The sequence below is a fragment of the Balaenoptera borealis genome (assembly GCF_965194805.1).
Source record: "Balaenoptera borealis genome assembly, chromosome: 18".
Taxonomy (NCBI): domain Eukaryota; kingdom Metazoa; phylum Chordata; class Mammalia; order Artiodactyla; family Balaenopteridae; genus Balaenoptera; species Balaenoptera borealis.
This window is the reverse complement of record NC_138877.1, coordinates 70,111,440-70,126,807: the sequence shown is the minus strand read 5'-3', so window position 1 is coordinate 70,126,807 and position 15,368 is coordinate 70,111,440. Positions and strand designations below refer to the sequence as shown.

At 39.9% G+C, this 15,368-nt stretch overlaps 1 protein-coding gene across 4 annotated transcripts in view; it reads left to right on the top strand.

Annotated features, from left to right (window-relative positions):
* Positions 1-15,368, top strand: part of NALCN (sodium leak channel, non-selective) — a 292,048-nt gene that overhangs the window by 13,196 nt on the left and 263,484 nt on the right. The window lies entirely within an intron of this gene.

Genomic DNA, 15,368 nt, shown 5'->3' with positions numbered 1-15,368 from the left:
CCCCCAGGCTGCGCGGGGAACGGGCGCGGGCGGCCGCGAAGCGCTTCTCTGCCCCCGCCGCGGGGTGCGCCTTCCCCGGCCTCGGACGCGCGCTGGATGCCCAGGGCCGCCAGACCTCGGCCTGCCCCGCCGGCCCGCGGGGGCCAGGTGCCTGGGGGTGAGGCGGAAGCGCGGCGCTCCCCGGGGCCGTCGCGCAGGTGTGAGGGCCGCCTGCCTCGGCAGGTTTCCGGGCCGGCCTTGCCCGCCCCGCCGCCAGCCTCCTGCGCACCGCTCTGCGCCTCGCATCCCTTCCTTTATGAATTGGCCCGTTTGAGTGGCTGTCATTAGGGTGGCCACACGGCGGGCAAAGCAGGGTCCTGCCAGAGCCACGCCGTTTTGTCATTGAGCCCTTAAGAGACCGGTGAGGGTCGCCTGGCTGGAAACTCAAGGCGGGCCCAGAACCCTGAGCAGGGTTGTGTCTCCCTGACTCAGATGTTTCTCTTTCAGGGCAGCGTGATAACTCTAAAGTCAGGTCCTGATAAATGCTTGAAGTATCATAGGGTAAATCTTTCAATTTGAGGCATAATTGTTCAGGGAATATATGATCAGGGATGCGTGTTCAGACACACTCAGGTTCAGGCCTCGGAAGGATGTGTTTTTAATCTCATGTTTGTACAGGTATCAGCTAGGCCTGGATTTCCCTGGCGGTGAGAGTTTGTGTACCAGGAGGTCCGGGTTGGCGAAGACCTTTTAATAGGGATCAGAAAGTAAGAGGTGGCTATTTTTTTTTTAAATTATGATTCATATTTTCATAGCTACAACTGTGACTTGAAATTAAATAGGAGAGGAGAGGTTGGCCTATGGCAGTTATCCGCAAGGCAGATATAGAGCAGGGAATGGTGGTTTTTTTTTAACATTCAAAGATTAAGTTTCAACAGTTCTAAATAAAAATCATGGCTTCTCAATCCTCTACAACAACAGCAAAAATGTATTTCCTAATCGGTGGGCTTTTGTTCTGTGGGCCTTTGATGTTGGATTTTCCATGCATCTCTAGTATATTTGATCCAGCTATTGTTAAAACCAGAGTGAAGGAAAAGTCAAGTTTGAGAGAAAAATGGAAAAATCAACAGTCTGGTTGGACCCACTTGGAGTTCATAGAAGATGTGACATTTTGGCAGAATAGATGGTAAGCATACTAGGAGCTCTGTAAAAGTTGAAGACAAGCCATGTGAAATTGTGGTAAACTTTAGCTATGAGATAGTCAAAAGAGGAAAAATATTACACTTGTAAAAGAAAAAATATCGACTCGAAGCAGTAGCATTTGCTTGCGGTTTAGAGAATTGAAGTGTTGGGTACCATTTTTTTCTTCTTCTTTGGGTATGGCATTTCTTTGAAATGAGTTCCATTTGCTTCTCTTCTCTTTCCTGCATCCATTGTGAGTGTGTATATGTGTGTGTACACTTGGGCAGGCATGTACATATTTGTTTCATCCTTTATCAATGATGCTGTGATAATTTTAGGATTTTCATGGCTATGTGAATATATCCCAGGGGAAGAGTCACAAGTTTGTGAAGAAAAAAAAAAAAAAAAATCACATTTCCCCATAACATTGTATCCCAATGTAAACCAGGCGCTGGGCTAGGAGCTGGAGGTTCAGTGAGGAAAAGAGATAGACCAGGACCTATGAATCTGTCAGGAAAGACAAATATGCAATCAAGTGGAGAGACAATGAGATAGCCTATTTTCTAGTTTTGATTTGGAAACTATGACCTTCAGTCTAAAGAAATTATAAATTGCCCCCCACCCAGTATCAACATTTTGGAGGTTGTCATGTTATATGATTCTTACCTGTCTCAAGGACTCGTGCAAGAAGTTTTTACACTTTCAAAACTCTTTGTGCGCAAACTTTTAACATTTTAAAATTAATCCTTTCAATTTAAAAATAATTAGATATGAAAGAAATGACAGAAATGATGGTGAAAAGAGAATAAACAACCATAGTCCCAATAACCTAATACAAAAGATTGTACTATCTGTGTATTTTTAAGACTATATGACTTTTGTGTAGCTGTGATCATGTGTTGTACATTTTTTTATGCTGTTTTTTCCATTTATTATTTGTCATAAGTATTTTTCATGTTTCTATATAGTTTTCTTCCTTAAAAAATTATAAATGGCTATATAAGACTATGCCCTATGAATATAGGCTCACTTAACATGGCTATAATTCTATCATTGGATATTTGCTGTTTCCAGCTTTTCATCATCATAAATAATGTCCTGATAGATAGAGTATAGGGATTTATTTTTATTGGAAGTTATTATTTTTCATGATAAATTCCAAACAGTGATATTCCTGGAAAAAATGGATTATCTAAATTTTTAAGTAGATATATATTATATATAAATTTATGGAAATATATATAATATATATTGTAGGTTACAGATATGTACATAGCTCCAAGTTGGCTTTCTAAAGGTTATGATTCTGAATAAGATGATTTATATGCTTTCTGAGGTAAATCTGCCTTCTTTTCAGTATTTGTGGATCATCTTTCCTCTTTTACAGGAATAATAGAAGATAAAATAGCTTGGATTTATGACCTTTGCACTATATAAAGACTTGACCTTTAACAAATTCATCTGAAATCCAGCTGATAAAATATACCTCTTAGAGTAAAATCAAAGTAGGAATGCTATAAAAGTTGTAAAGCTGAATAAAAAGAGTAAGTAAATGCGAGGTCTTTTAGGAAAAAGTGATTTTTGAGCTCAGGTGTCTAATTCTGCTTTTTGCTTTCCTACTCAGACTTCAAATAAATGATCAAAGGAATTTATATAGTGAGAAATCTGTGCCCTACAGGTACAGGGAGAAGAAGACCGTTTGTTCCTAGGCTGTCAACCCTAAGGCATTTCTTGTAGATTCAGTACTGATGGAACTGGGCTCATGAAACTGATGGGTAAAACTAAGGTTCAGGTCACAATTCCCTTTCTCAGAGATTTGTACAAAAAATAAGTAACAGAGCTTCTGCAGAAGCCCTTAATGTGAAGGGGTGAAGGTTAAAGATGGAGCATTCTGTGGGTAAGACAGAATTCGCTGACTTCTGAGGCAGTTTCTCCGTGAGACCCCAGGGCAAGGGCAGCTACACCAAACGGAATGTGCTCAGATGACAGGGGCTGACCCTGTGAGTCCAGAGGTTGGGGCAGGAGACGGGGTTCCGGGGAGGGAGTCCAGGAGAATTAGAAGTATGAGAAGTCAGAACACTGCAGCCAAGGGAATCACTTATGCAGAGATCAAGAGTGAGACTTATCTCCAGTCATGCAAAGGAAGGAGATGAAAAGAGGACTTTGTTTGGGGCAAGGATGCTATATGTGGAAGACAGCCAACACAGACACACAAATCAGCGCTCTTCCTGATGGCAAGAAGAGAGCAAATGGAACACGGGCCTTGTTCTAAGGGAAATATAATAATTATTTTGTTTTAGATGGAAAAATATTCAGATGAAGATGGGTTATCACGGACCAGGAACAATTAATTAAAAGTAGCCCGCATGTAGATCTAGCCTGGTGAACACTTTGAATTTGAAAAGTAAAAAAAGGAAAATATTCCATCAGTGTTTTTATCAAGTTGAAAAAAACTATTCACAAGGGAAGATTTAGACTAGCTTCATTCTCCTCCTCCAAAATTAAAGGATCAGTAAAATAATATACTGAAAATGTGTAATTCTGAAAAATAGCAGAAGACTGTTCTCTTACGATACTGGTATGGCTCAAAATGAAATATAAAAAAGATGAAGAAATACATATTAGGCACCTGCTACCAAAAGAAATAAAAGGTGAGGTAGAAGTATGTAAAAACAGAATAGTTCAAAAAATAATTAAATGAGAAAAAAAGCACCTTATAATAATAAAAGTTGCTATCTTTAATAAAGTTATAATTACAAGCTTTCTATATATAATACATATACTAATTATCATAGCATTATAGTGTAGATAGCCAAAAGTATTCTTGCGTGTATTCATTTTGGGCAACATGGTCCTTAGATGTAGTATTTCCTCAAAAGGTCTATGACCTACGATGGGATAAGGAAGCAGCATTTCAACTTAGGAAGTAAAGAAAACAACAGAACAGAACTAGAGAGGTGAAGAAAGAGGAGATCGTTTAAAAACATGAATGAATTCATGATGAAATAGAAAAGCTTTAGATCTGATAGAAAAAAAATAAAGCCCAGCATTCCAGTCTTTAAGGCCTATTAATGTATAGCTATCTATAGGAGGCATCAGTGTGCCAAGAACTAAGAATGAGGTCAAGAAGGAGAAAAATAAGAATGGGGGCCAGTGAAGAAAGGTGTTGGAGAAACTGGGCATGAAATTCTAAGGATGGGTAACTGACCTCAGACTACAAGAATGGAAAAGGAGAGGTGGATGGTGATTTATCAATAGAACAAATACTAACAGAACTTGGTGGCTGAACCAACAGAATGAAAAGGAGGGGTGGGTGAGGAATGAATCCAGGACCTCAAGCTTGGGTGATTGTGGGCATTTTTGCTCCTATTTGTAATGCCTAGGTAGAACAGCTAATCACTTCTTTATCTTTCAGTTAACTGTATCTACAGGTTAAATCCTTTGCTTCTTTATTTCTTTATTAGTTCTTTACTGTTATTATGAAATCCACAGGAAATCAGCTTCACGTATCACATTTGGAGTAGAGGAAGAATTTTTTTTAAATTACTTATTATTTCTGAAAAGTACAAATTATGAAGGCCTGTGTCAGACAAGATACAAATTTGTATCAGACAAGATATGTCAGTGATGGCTTAAAATACTATTGAGTGTATGTTATAAAATTTGCCTGGGGTTAAAAAAAAAGGTAATTCAAGTATGGAAACTTCCTTGGCTTTTCCTCCCAGGAGCTGAAGCTCAGAGAATAAGATAAATATTGTAAATAAGGAATTTAAATTTTCAGAACTAGAGCTTGTTGGATTAGTCTTTCTATTTCTCTCAATTCCATATGTCAATACTTTGTGGAGAAAAGAAATTTTAAACTCTGGGGAACCTCAAAACAATTTTCTACTTTTTATTAAGTAAAAATTGAAAGCAATGTTAAAAGCTAGTTAGTTCAACTAGACAAATTGTTCTTGCTTTGTTCCTTTCAAGAAATGAATAGCCATATTCTAGACTAGAAAATTATAGTAGAAAAGTCAAGGGAAAACCAAATTTCTTAGTTGTCTTCTCATAAGACAAAAATGTATTCTTGTATATCAAATATATTCAAATATATTTCAAATATATTTAAATATATCAAATATATTTTTGTGGAAAATTCTGAAGTTCTCTGAGGAAAACTTAGAATATGCTTTATATACATTCAGTTATAGATCAAATTTTTGTCTCAGATTTCTATTTTACCTATATTGTTTATACCAGTCTCTCTTATTTTTTTCCCAAATAACCAGTCTTGACTATCACCTGTAATTTCTGTAGTGTCAAAATGCTCTTCTGAGCATCTAGACCAGTGGTTCCATCACTACTGGGACCAGCACTGGGAGACTGTGTTAAGAATCACCTGGAGATTGTTTTTTAAAAACACCATTTCCCATACTTTACCCTGCAAGGTTCTGTTTTAGTATGTCTGAGTGAAAGATGCCCATGGTTGAGAATGTTTACAAACCTCCCTAATGATTCAGATGTTAACCATCTTTGGAAACTACTATTTTAAAACATTCACCATTGTCCAAATTTTGTGAATTCATATTACAAAATTAAACAACCACACACATACATAAATAGATAGCTCCTTTTCATTTTCCATACTATTTAACTACTGTATGGAAAAGTTTTGAAAACCACCGTTTTAACCGTCCATCTTCTTTGTCCAACCATTGCAAATTCATTACAAGGTTAATTAACTACAGTAAAAAGAGATAATCTCCTTTTCTGATCTTTCATAATATTTAAATGATAGTAGCAGTTTCTTAAAATAATATGCCCGTAATTGGACTATTGGATGATGAAAACCCATGAAACTTCTGCCACGACCTGGAGGAAACTGGACCTTTCTAAAAAAATTACACCATCAGCCTGTGGTGATTTTTAACTCTGATATTCTTTTCTTAAAAATTTCTTACACCTACCTTGTACCCAAAATAACTCACAAAATTAAAAATGCATATCCTTTCTAAACTTGGAGTGAAAGGCTAGGGCTTGTTAAAAGGATTGACTGAATTTTCTGAGTAGAGAGGTTGGAAAGAGGCTGGTCAGCCTACATGTGTGGGCTGATCGCCTCATTTTGTAATCAATACATGATTTAGGAGACAAATACAACTTCTAACCCTCCTACTAATGGGCTGTTGGCCTGCAGGGTGCAGTGGTGTTGGGACATCATAGTCTATCATAGTCTATCCTGAATTCCTTTACCAAATCTCGTGATTTTTAAAGGTCAAAGAAAATTCAATTTTCACAATTAAAAATGAAACAGAACTAAATCTTTGAGGAAGTAATGACACTGTTTTGAAGTATTTGTAGAAAGAAGTAGAAAAAAAATATGCTGCTTTTCTTTGGGATTTAGGAAGTAGACTCAGTATAAAAAGTGGGGAACCATTTTCTGTTTTTAATCAGTGTGTTGACAAAAGGAAACGAGAAAAGAAGAGACTGCGGTTGGAGATGGCCCTTTGAAATGTTTAGCTTGATCTGTTCGGTGGCCCATCTTGGGTGGCTCTTGCTATCCTGCTGAGACTGGACCACGCATGTAACACTGTTTTTTCAGGGCTGCATCCCGATTTAGCTAGGGCCAAGACGTAGATGAGAAAGCACCCACATGAAAAGTGCATTTGGAGAGAGAGAGGCAGAGAGATACAGAAAGAGAGATTGCCGCTGTGATCTGGGGTCCAGTTTTAACGATGTTTTAGTTTGCCTACTAAGTGATGTGCTCTGCTGTTGCTAAGGCAGACCTAGGACTCAGGCAGCTGCCTGCCTTTCCTCCAACCACTAGGAACCAATTAGAAGAAAAGATGCATTGCATTGGGCCAATTAAGTTTCAAGAGCAAAGGGTACTTTGGGAACAGGAGACACTTGCCCCAGGGCATTGCAGTCTAGGTGCTGCCTTGCTCTAATTTAGTTTCACTACTCAGACTTGGGAGAGGCCAGAACTTGGAGACTCCCCATCTCTGTTCGCTGGGGAAAGAGAACGTTCTATTCACAAAGCCCTGGAAAGGTCAGCTTGAAAGACAAGACAACTGAATATCATGGGGGTAAAGGTCAGAAAGTGACCTTGGGTAAGGCACTTACCTTCTCTAAACTTCATTGTCATCTGTAAAAGAGGAATAACAGAGACACCTGCTTTACTGTGGTGTGGGGATCAGCTGATGAGATAATCCACGCAAAGCTCTTAGCCTCACACATGATAAATCCTCAGCAAATGTCAGGCGTCATTTGTTTATGCTTAAAAACTGATGATTTTCATATTTTACTTGTCTTAAATTACAATGAAATTCATCACTGTTGCAAAACATTTGAATTGTACAAAAGTGCTTGAAGTTCAAAAGTAAGTCAAATTCTCTGCCCATTCTCTCCCTCCCTCCCCTACCTCTGTTCTCCTAACAAAATGGACTCCCTGGGTTCTAAACTTGCTTCCAGTTCATGTGGATCTGGGCAAGCTTGCCTCAGACTTTTAATCTGTACAATGGGGAGAATACTAAAAACTACATCAAAGAGGCATTACGACCTTGGAATAGTGCCTGGCACAGAGCCAGCTTTTGATAAATGTTGGCTCTCATCTTTCAAGTGAAAAAAAAGAAAAGAATGCATAATGCTTAAGCTTGATTCTCCTCTAAAATTATGTACAATAACTTACAGACCACCATGCTACCCTGAGTTGATAAAATGCATAAAATTATGAGCAGCTTCAAGAGTGTGTTAAGAAATTTTATCATTGGAAGTCTCTAGGGAGGTCATCTATTGCAAACTCCCAGATGTGTGTGTAGTCATTCTCTCTGAGAATATCCAGAAAGAAGTGTACCATTTCTTGGGATGGCCAAACACATTATTATTAGAAACTTTTAGATTAAACGGTTCTTTTGTTGAATAAACAGCTACCACTTGCTAACTTCTGATTGGTAGCTTCTATTTAGTCTGGATTTTCCTTGCTAGAAGAACAAAGAACACTACAAAATAGAATCGCAACCCTGACAGTGCCCTGAGCTTTGCATTTTGACTATGACAGAAGGACTTCTCTCAATAAAGCTCTTCTTTCGGCCCTAATATAATCTCTGCAGAAAAACATACACTCTTTTACCCATGTATCATAAGTCAGATCTGTTTTCTATTTTTCATGTTCTCAGCACATTCGGTCAAGAATTTATGAGACTAAAACTAACTCTAAGAAATGAAGAAATCTGTCATCCTTAGGAAGTTAAGACAGCTGTCTCTTTACTACATGATGTAAGATTATCAGATGGGAGTTAGTAAATGCTTCTTTATGTGTTTTTTTTTTTCCACAATTTAGACAAAAGATGATAAAAGCGTAATAGACTATTTCTAGGATTCATCCTCAAGGAAAAAGGCTGGATACATGAATAATAACTTCAGCTATCTGAAAGTGACATTTAGATAGATTTGATGAGGCATTTGATGATTTCTTACCAGAAAAAAAAAAATCGACACATTTTTATAAATGTGTGGCTGGAATAACTATAATGTGACTCATATAATACAAATGGATTCCGTTTTAAGAGAGGAGTATGTGTGTAGTATTTTCGCAAACAATAATCAATGCTAAGAGAGTTTAGAATTACAAGGTTGTATGATAAAGTGTTGAGGGACTTCCCTAGTGGCGCAGTGGTTAAGCCTCCAAGCTCCCAATGCAGGGGGCCTGGGTTTGATCCCTGGTCAGGGAGCTAGATCTCGCAACTCAGAGTTCACGAGCCACAACTAAGACCCAGTGCAACCAAATAAATAAATAAATATTTTTTTAAAAATCACGCTTTAAAAAAAAAAGAAAAAATGTTGAAAAGTAGTTTTCTTTTTATTACCTATTTTATAATGTACTTAATTTTTAATTTAATAGTTCCGTGAATCACTTTGTCTTGGTTCATATCCTGGCTCATCTCTGTACCTAAATTTCTTGATCTGTGAAGTGGTTCTTGTAAGAATCGAATGACATGATGTATGACATGCTTAGAACCAGGCCTGGCATGGGATAAGCCCTCAGTAAACATCTTTGTGGGAAGGAGTCTTTTACCTGGCGGTCAGCTTAATTTGGGAGGAAATCAACTGATAAGCTCACTACTTTACCATGGGGAACTTCTGTATCTTCCAAAGCGATTCATCTCCTTTTTGTGGGTTTTTTGGTAGATTTCTGTGTGTGTGTGTGTGTGTGTGTGTGTGTGTGTGTGTGTATTTGAGGATTGTTTTCCTTTTTATACAGCATTCAGACTGGGGAAGATCTCTTCAGTTTTACATCACATTCTAGCTATATCACTTTCCCTTAAGCACTGTTGATTGTTAAGACCGGGAGGCAGAGCATCACTGAACAGGAAACCCCGGGGTCGCTGGGGTCCAGCGTGGGAAAGCACCACGTGCCAGGCTGTCAAGGCTGTAAGAGGCGGGCTCGTGGAGGGAGGTGCAGGGTGCCCAGGCAGCACGGGACACCCGTCCTCGGTGCCCAGAGCTGAGCACTGAGTTGATCTGGGCTTGAAGAACTAGAGGACAAGTTTCAGACCCTCGAGACGGGGAGACAGGACACTCAGCTGGGCAGAGAGGGGTGCAGTCACCCCAGGCTCTGAGGCCCCAGGGTACCCGGGAGTTGGAGGAAGGGCCAGTGCTAGGTTAAGTGTGAGGCGGGGCAGAAGGATTTGGGGTAACAGAAAACAAGACAGAAATAGTGGGGTTTTCCTCCTAATTTAAAACCACGGCATAAAATGTTATGATTGTGTATTCATTTGTTCTGAATGGACATGTCCTCTGTCAGGAAGAAAATTTGGCCAGACAAAAACAGACAGTCTAGCTTTAAGAACCAATGACATTTGTCAGCTCCAGCTTGAGGAATAAGCATCCCCTTTGGTCTTCACGTTGTTATTATGATGCGCTGAAGTACAGTGGAAGCTTTTAATATGCATACACCAGGCATATGGGGAAAGGCGGGAAACTCTTCTTGTTCCAATGGAGATATATAGGGTGGTTTGTTGTTTGGGGTTCTGTGGCCATTTAAAAAAAGAGGGAGACATAGAAATATTGAAATAAGAATTGTTTGTAATGCCCACATCAAAAAAAAATTGGTAACATCGAATTCAGTTGTCTCCCAAAATATGTGGTGATACCTTTCTCAACAACAAATTCAACATTGGTGCTTAATCTAGAAGATGTGCTTGTATCTGTTTGCCCAGCAAGGCCTTGCACATGTAAGGTTGTAAATGAGCTTAGGAGGCCAGAAAGACAAGGAAGGGCAGATGTTTGAAGGTGGTATTTATTAATAGTTAGGGTTTTCTGTGCCTGCCTATTTATTGACAGAGAAAGATTTCACAGGATACTGCTAGATGAAAAAAAAAAGCTGGTTACAAAACAACGTTTAAGCACAAATACTTAAAAATAAATATATGCATGGAAAACATACAGTATACGGAAAAGAAGATACTAAAAGAGATACACTCCAGACTTCGCTAGCGGTCCAGTGGTTAAGACTGCGCTTCCACTGCAGGGGGCATGGGTTCAATCCCGGGTCCGGGAACTAAGATCCCGCAGGCATGACGTGCGGCATGGCCAAATAAATCTTAAAAAAAGATATACTCCGTATCCCATTGGAGAGTAAGTGCTCCAGCTAAAGGAAATTTCAGGAGGAGAGAGAGCGTATTTGATTATAGCTCTGCTGCGGCACTTTGCCTCGTGGCTGGCACAATGTATGCACTCAACAAATACTTTGCCAAAATAATTGAGTGCCTAGAATTCCTGATGGTTTTCACTTTGTTTCTCGTTTTGTTTTTATATTTCTAATTTTCCTACCACAAAATTTTTGTGTAATGAGAATAAAATTAAAATAAAATGAATTTCTTCTAGTTTAATGTAAGGTTTAGGTATCTGAGGTCTAGGAAGGGACCAGTTGGTCGGCTGTCCTGGCTTGTTTGTGAATCTCGTTATGTCTGGTAGCACAGATACAGAGGCATATTGGGGATCAACTATTCAATCGGAGGTGATGTGGAGCTAGCGATGAGGTAGTGAAAGAATAAGAAAACCAGCAGGTGGAGGTTGCAGAATGAGAGCAGAGTGGTCAGAGGCTCACCTTTAATTATCTCCTCTGCTTTTAAATTAAGTATGTCTGCTGTGTCAGGAACATGGGGCATTCAGGAATTCCAGGAGGAAAGAGACCAGGCATGTTTTGCTAGTGCTAAATCCACATCACCTAACACGATGGTTTGGATGATTTTTTTTTTTGAATGAATGCATTTATGTAAGCATGAATGAATGAAAAACCTCTGCTGGCAATGAAGGCCACTCCGCCAAAGACAAAGAAGTAAAGCTTGGGGAGAGAAGTTGGAGGCATATTATTGAACATTCTGTTTTCTTAATTTCCTTCCCAAATTGTAACAGCAATGAGATAAAAGCCCACCCTTAAATGTGTGGGTATCTTGGATAGGACAGTAGCTAAATGATTCCACTTGAACTTGTAAAGACCCCAGAGTTTGTGCACATAAATGACCAGAAGATGAGTTGTTGATTTCGATATGTCACCAGTTGTAATGACACCTAATGACTAGAAATAAATCAGTGACTTCTGTCTTCTTTGGGGGCTTTTTAGAATATAATAGATGCTGTAAGTCTGCTGGAGTGGTATGTTTCTCTCGTCTACACTTTTATTCCCAAACATCAAATCTTTCAGGTGTAACAAACAAATCCCACGTAGAGACAAAAACTCTTTGTGAGTTGAAGTAGGGAATAGGAAGCACCGATGTGGGATCGGCAGCAGAGGACAGAGGGGACACAGCTGGAAAAAGGTGCTGAAGCAGTTGAGAAAGGTTGGAGGGTGGCGGGTAACGGGGTGTTTGGCCAACTCAAGTGGAGTGTGTGGGTGTGAGTGTGAAAGAAACGCAAGTGAAAATCCCTGGCTCTCAGTGTCCTTGAAACATAAAGTTAAATAAGCTCCAGGAACGCCTTGCTGTTCCCATCACATGTCACGGTGCCTGGTACCACAGTGGATTCGTAGTATTTTCTGTGTGAATGAATGAATGGGAAACAGGACACGGGGAGGTTGCCTGGGTTACAGGAAAGACCATCTCAGTGTGTTGGAAAGCTGATTCTAATATAAAAGACAGGACATATTAGAAAGGGTGATGTCAGGAATTCCCTGGTGGTCCAGTGGTTACAATTCTGTGCTTTCACTGCCGGGACCAGGTTCGATCCCTGGTTGGGGGACTAAGATCTTGCAAGCTGCACAGCGTGGCCGGAAGAAAAAAGGGGTGATGTTTGTGACCATCCAGACCTGAGGTCCTATGACCTGGAAAGGGCTCTAGTAACGGGGATAAAGGGAAAGGGGCCTTGGACATACGTGGAGTGAGGAAGGAGGAAAGAAGTCACCAGTGAGGATCTGTGACGAGGGAATCTGTGCATGTGTGGGCTTCTGCCTGTGGGGACTGGGAAAGTTCAGGGCAGTAGGATCTGGGAATTGAGAGGAGGGGGTGAAGTAGAAGTATGTCGCACCGCTAGCACCTGTCCTGTTGATTTTCAAGTGATGATGGTGTTGGCATGGCTACAGTTGAGGGAGAAGCCACGTAGGTACATGACTCAGTAATAGAAGCTGCTGGCCATCGACAGACAGTGATGGAAACTGTGGGAACAGATGCTCATTTGAGGGGTTAAGTACAGAGGACAGGCACACGGGACAGCAGGTAAAGGACATGCTAGAAACCATAATGTAGAAGATGGAAGATTCAGAAGACGAATGCAAACCCAAGAGCGTTCCAAGGAGAAGAAAAGACCCACAGGGTTGCAAGTACCTCACAGCTAAAGAAAAATGAATATATTTTCCTTTGGTCCAGAGAGAGCTGGGGTGACCTGAGGAAGGTAAAATATTGCTGTCACGGACTACAAAACTGGATTTTAACCATTTAAAAGAGAGCCATGAACCAAAGTGTCTTTTCTCCCTGAGTTGGCACTAGCTGTTTCCAATTAAAAGATTCACCAATGAACATATTACAACTGCAGACTCCACCCACTGTTGAACTATTTAAATACCAGCTACTTTTAATAAGTGTGAAAAAGCAACTGGAAACCCCGCTTGTCAAACTTAGTGCACTGCCTTATGGAGGACACTTCTGTAAACAGAGAAAAAAAAATATCGTGTTATAAGTACATGATAGTGATAAGGCTAAGATACACAGAAGCAATTTCCCATCAAAATAATAAGCGTACCTAGGATACTTAAATATTCCTCCTGGTCTTTATCAGGGGAATAATAGGTTTGCTGTACTCAGTTATATTGATTCAACATGAATGAATGTGTATGACAATATTTCTGTATATAAAGGAAAATTATTACAATTAATTGCCTCAAATTAATGTTGGATTCTTCATATGTTTGTAACTTGAACTTATTTAATATTATTAAATCAGTTATAGTTTCAGTGATTCAGGAGCTAGTTGTTGATAAATACATACTTGTTGAGTTTTAATATATATGTGGATTAACCAGGTTTTCCTGGGGACTGTTTGATTTGGTGACACTTTTGTATTAGGTCAATTTTGAAAGTAGATGATAACTGATGTCATTCATTGTAGTTGCACAGTTTTGGTGGCTCAAATATAGCCATCGTGGAGATTTTTAAAAAAAATAAATTCTGGATGTCTACTTCTCTAAGATAACAAATCCATAATCAAAAATCGGTTTTGCTCCAGATGGAATATTAGTAATACAAGGTGCATGGAATTCATATGTGAAGACTTCACATTTATACATCAAAATTTTTTCAGACCTTAACTTATGGCCGGATCACAGAGCAATAAATGGCCATCCATAAGCTGCCACTGGCTCAGTGGAAAGGTAGTATGGCTGGTAGCTAGGCCTATACATTTTTCTTGTATCATCTTTGAACTACATTGTAAAACCTCTCTTTATTTCCTCCTTTGCGTTGTGTGAAATCTTGAAGGATTTCTGAAAGATCCTGTATCCAGTTTTTGGGTACATAGGAGACTGTCATTCAAGACGCATCCCAAATTGAGGCCACCAGATGTTCCCCCGCTCCACAGTAAATCCGAGAACAAGCATAATTTGAATATCCTGCATATATTTACATATCAATGTCAAGAGTCCCTAACTCCAATTATGTAAAATAAAATTAATTAGTGCAGCCTCCTGCAAAACCCATATTCAAATCCAATATTCAGGGCAAGGCAGCCTGGAAATACCTAGCACATCTTAAAGGCAATTAGCTTGATTTCTTCTGGGAATAAAAGGGCCAGGCAGATGCGCCTACCTTGGTGCATCAAGGAGAACAGACATAGAGGTAGGCGCTCGAACACAGGGAATGGGATCAAAGGCGATTGGTCCTGAGCTTCTGTGTTCTCTTTCCCAGTGAATGTTGCACACATTTACACAATCTGCAAACACATTCACGTTCTTCTCCTGCTCCCGCGAGGATTGAGTGGCACTCGCTGTCCTTGGTTAGGTTTCTTTCTCCAGCCCCAAGGAGCAGCAGAGAGCAGAGCCAGTGCACCTTCCTGGTGATGGAACTACTGCATTTTCCTGACTCGGCGTTGCCATGGCTGTGTGCTGCCTGGAGGACCTTTACCCTCCCTTACCTGCCTTTAGAAATTCTCCTAATCATTCTTCAGCACCAGTTTGGTCTACTACAAACACCTTAGACTTTGTACTCAGAGCTTCTTTTAAAACCTCAAGTTTGGTTTGGTGACCTTGGTTGCTGCCTCGAGACTGGACTTCCTCATGCTTGCATAAAAAGACAAGATGTTTCCTTTCTTCCACCAGTTGTAAAAATTAAATATCATTGCTAAGTGCCCAAAACATAGTTCATATCCAGAAAATGTTAGCTCCTCTCCTTCCTTTAAGACTCAAGCCAAACACTTCCCTGGTGGCACAGTGGTTAAGACTCCGAGCTCCCAATGCAGGGGGCCTGGGTTTGATCCCTGATCAGGTGACTAGATCCCACATGCATGCCGCAACTAAGAGTTCATATGCCACAGCTAAGGAGCCCGTGAGCCGCAAGTAAGATCTGGCACAACCAAATAAATAAATAAATAAATATTTAAAAAAACAAAAAGATTCAGTGCAGGTGTTAATCAAAGGAGAAGTCTCTATGGGTGCAGGGGTGATCAGGCACCGCCTGCCTTTACAGTATCTCCTCCCACATTTTTGCACTTACATTTGCTACTTGTGTCCTGAGGGCCCAACG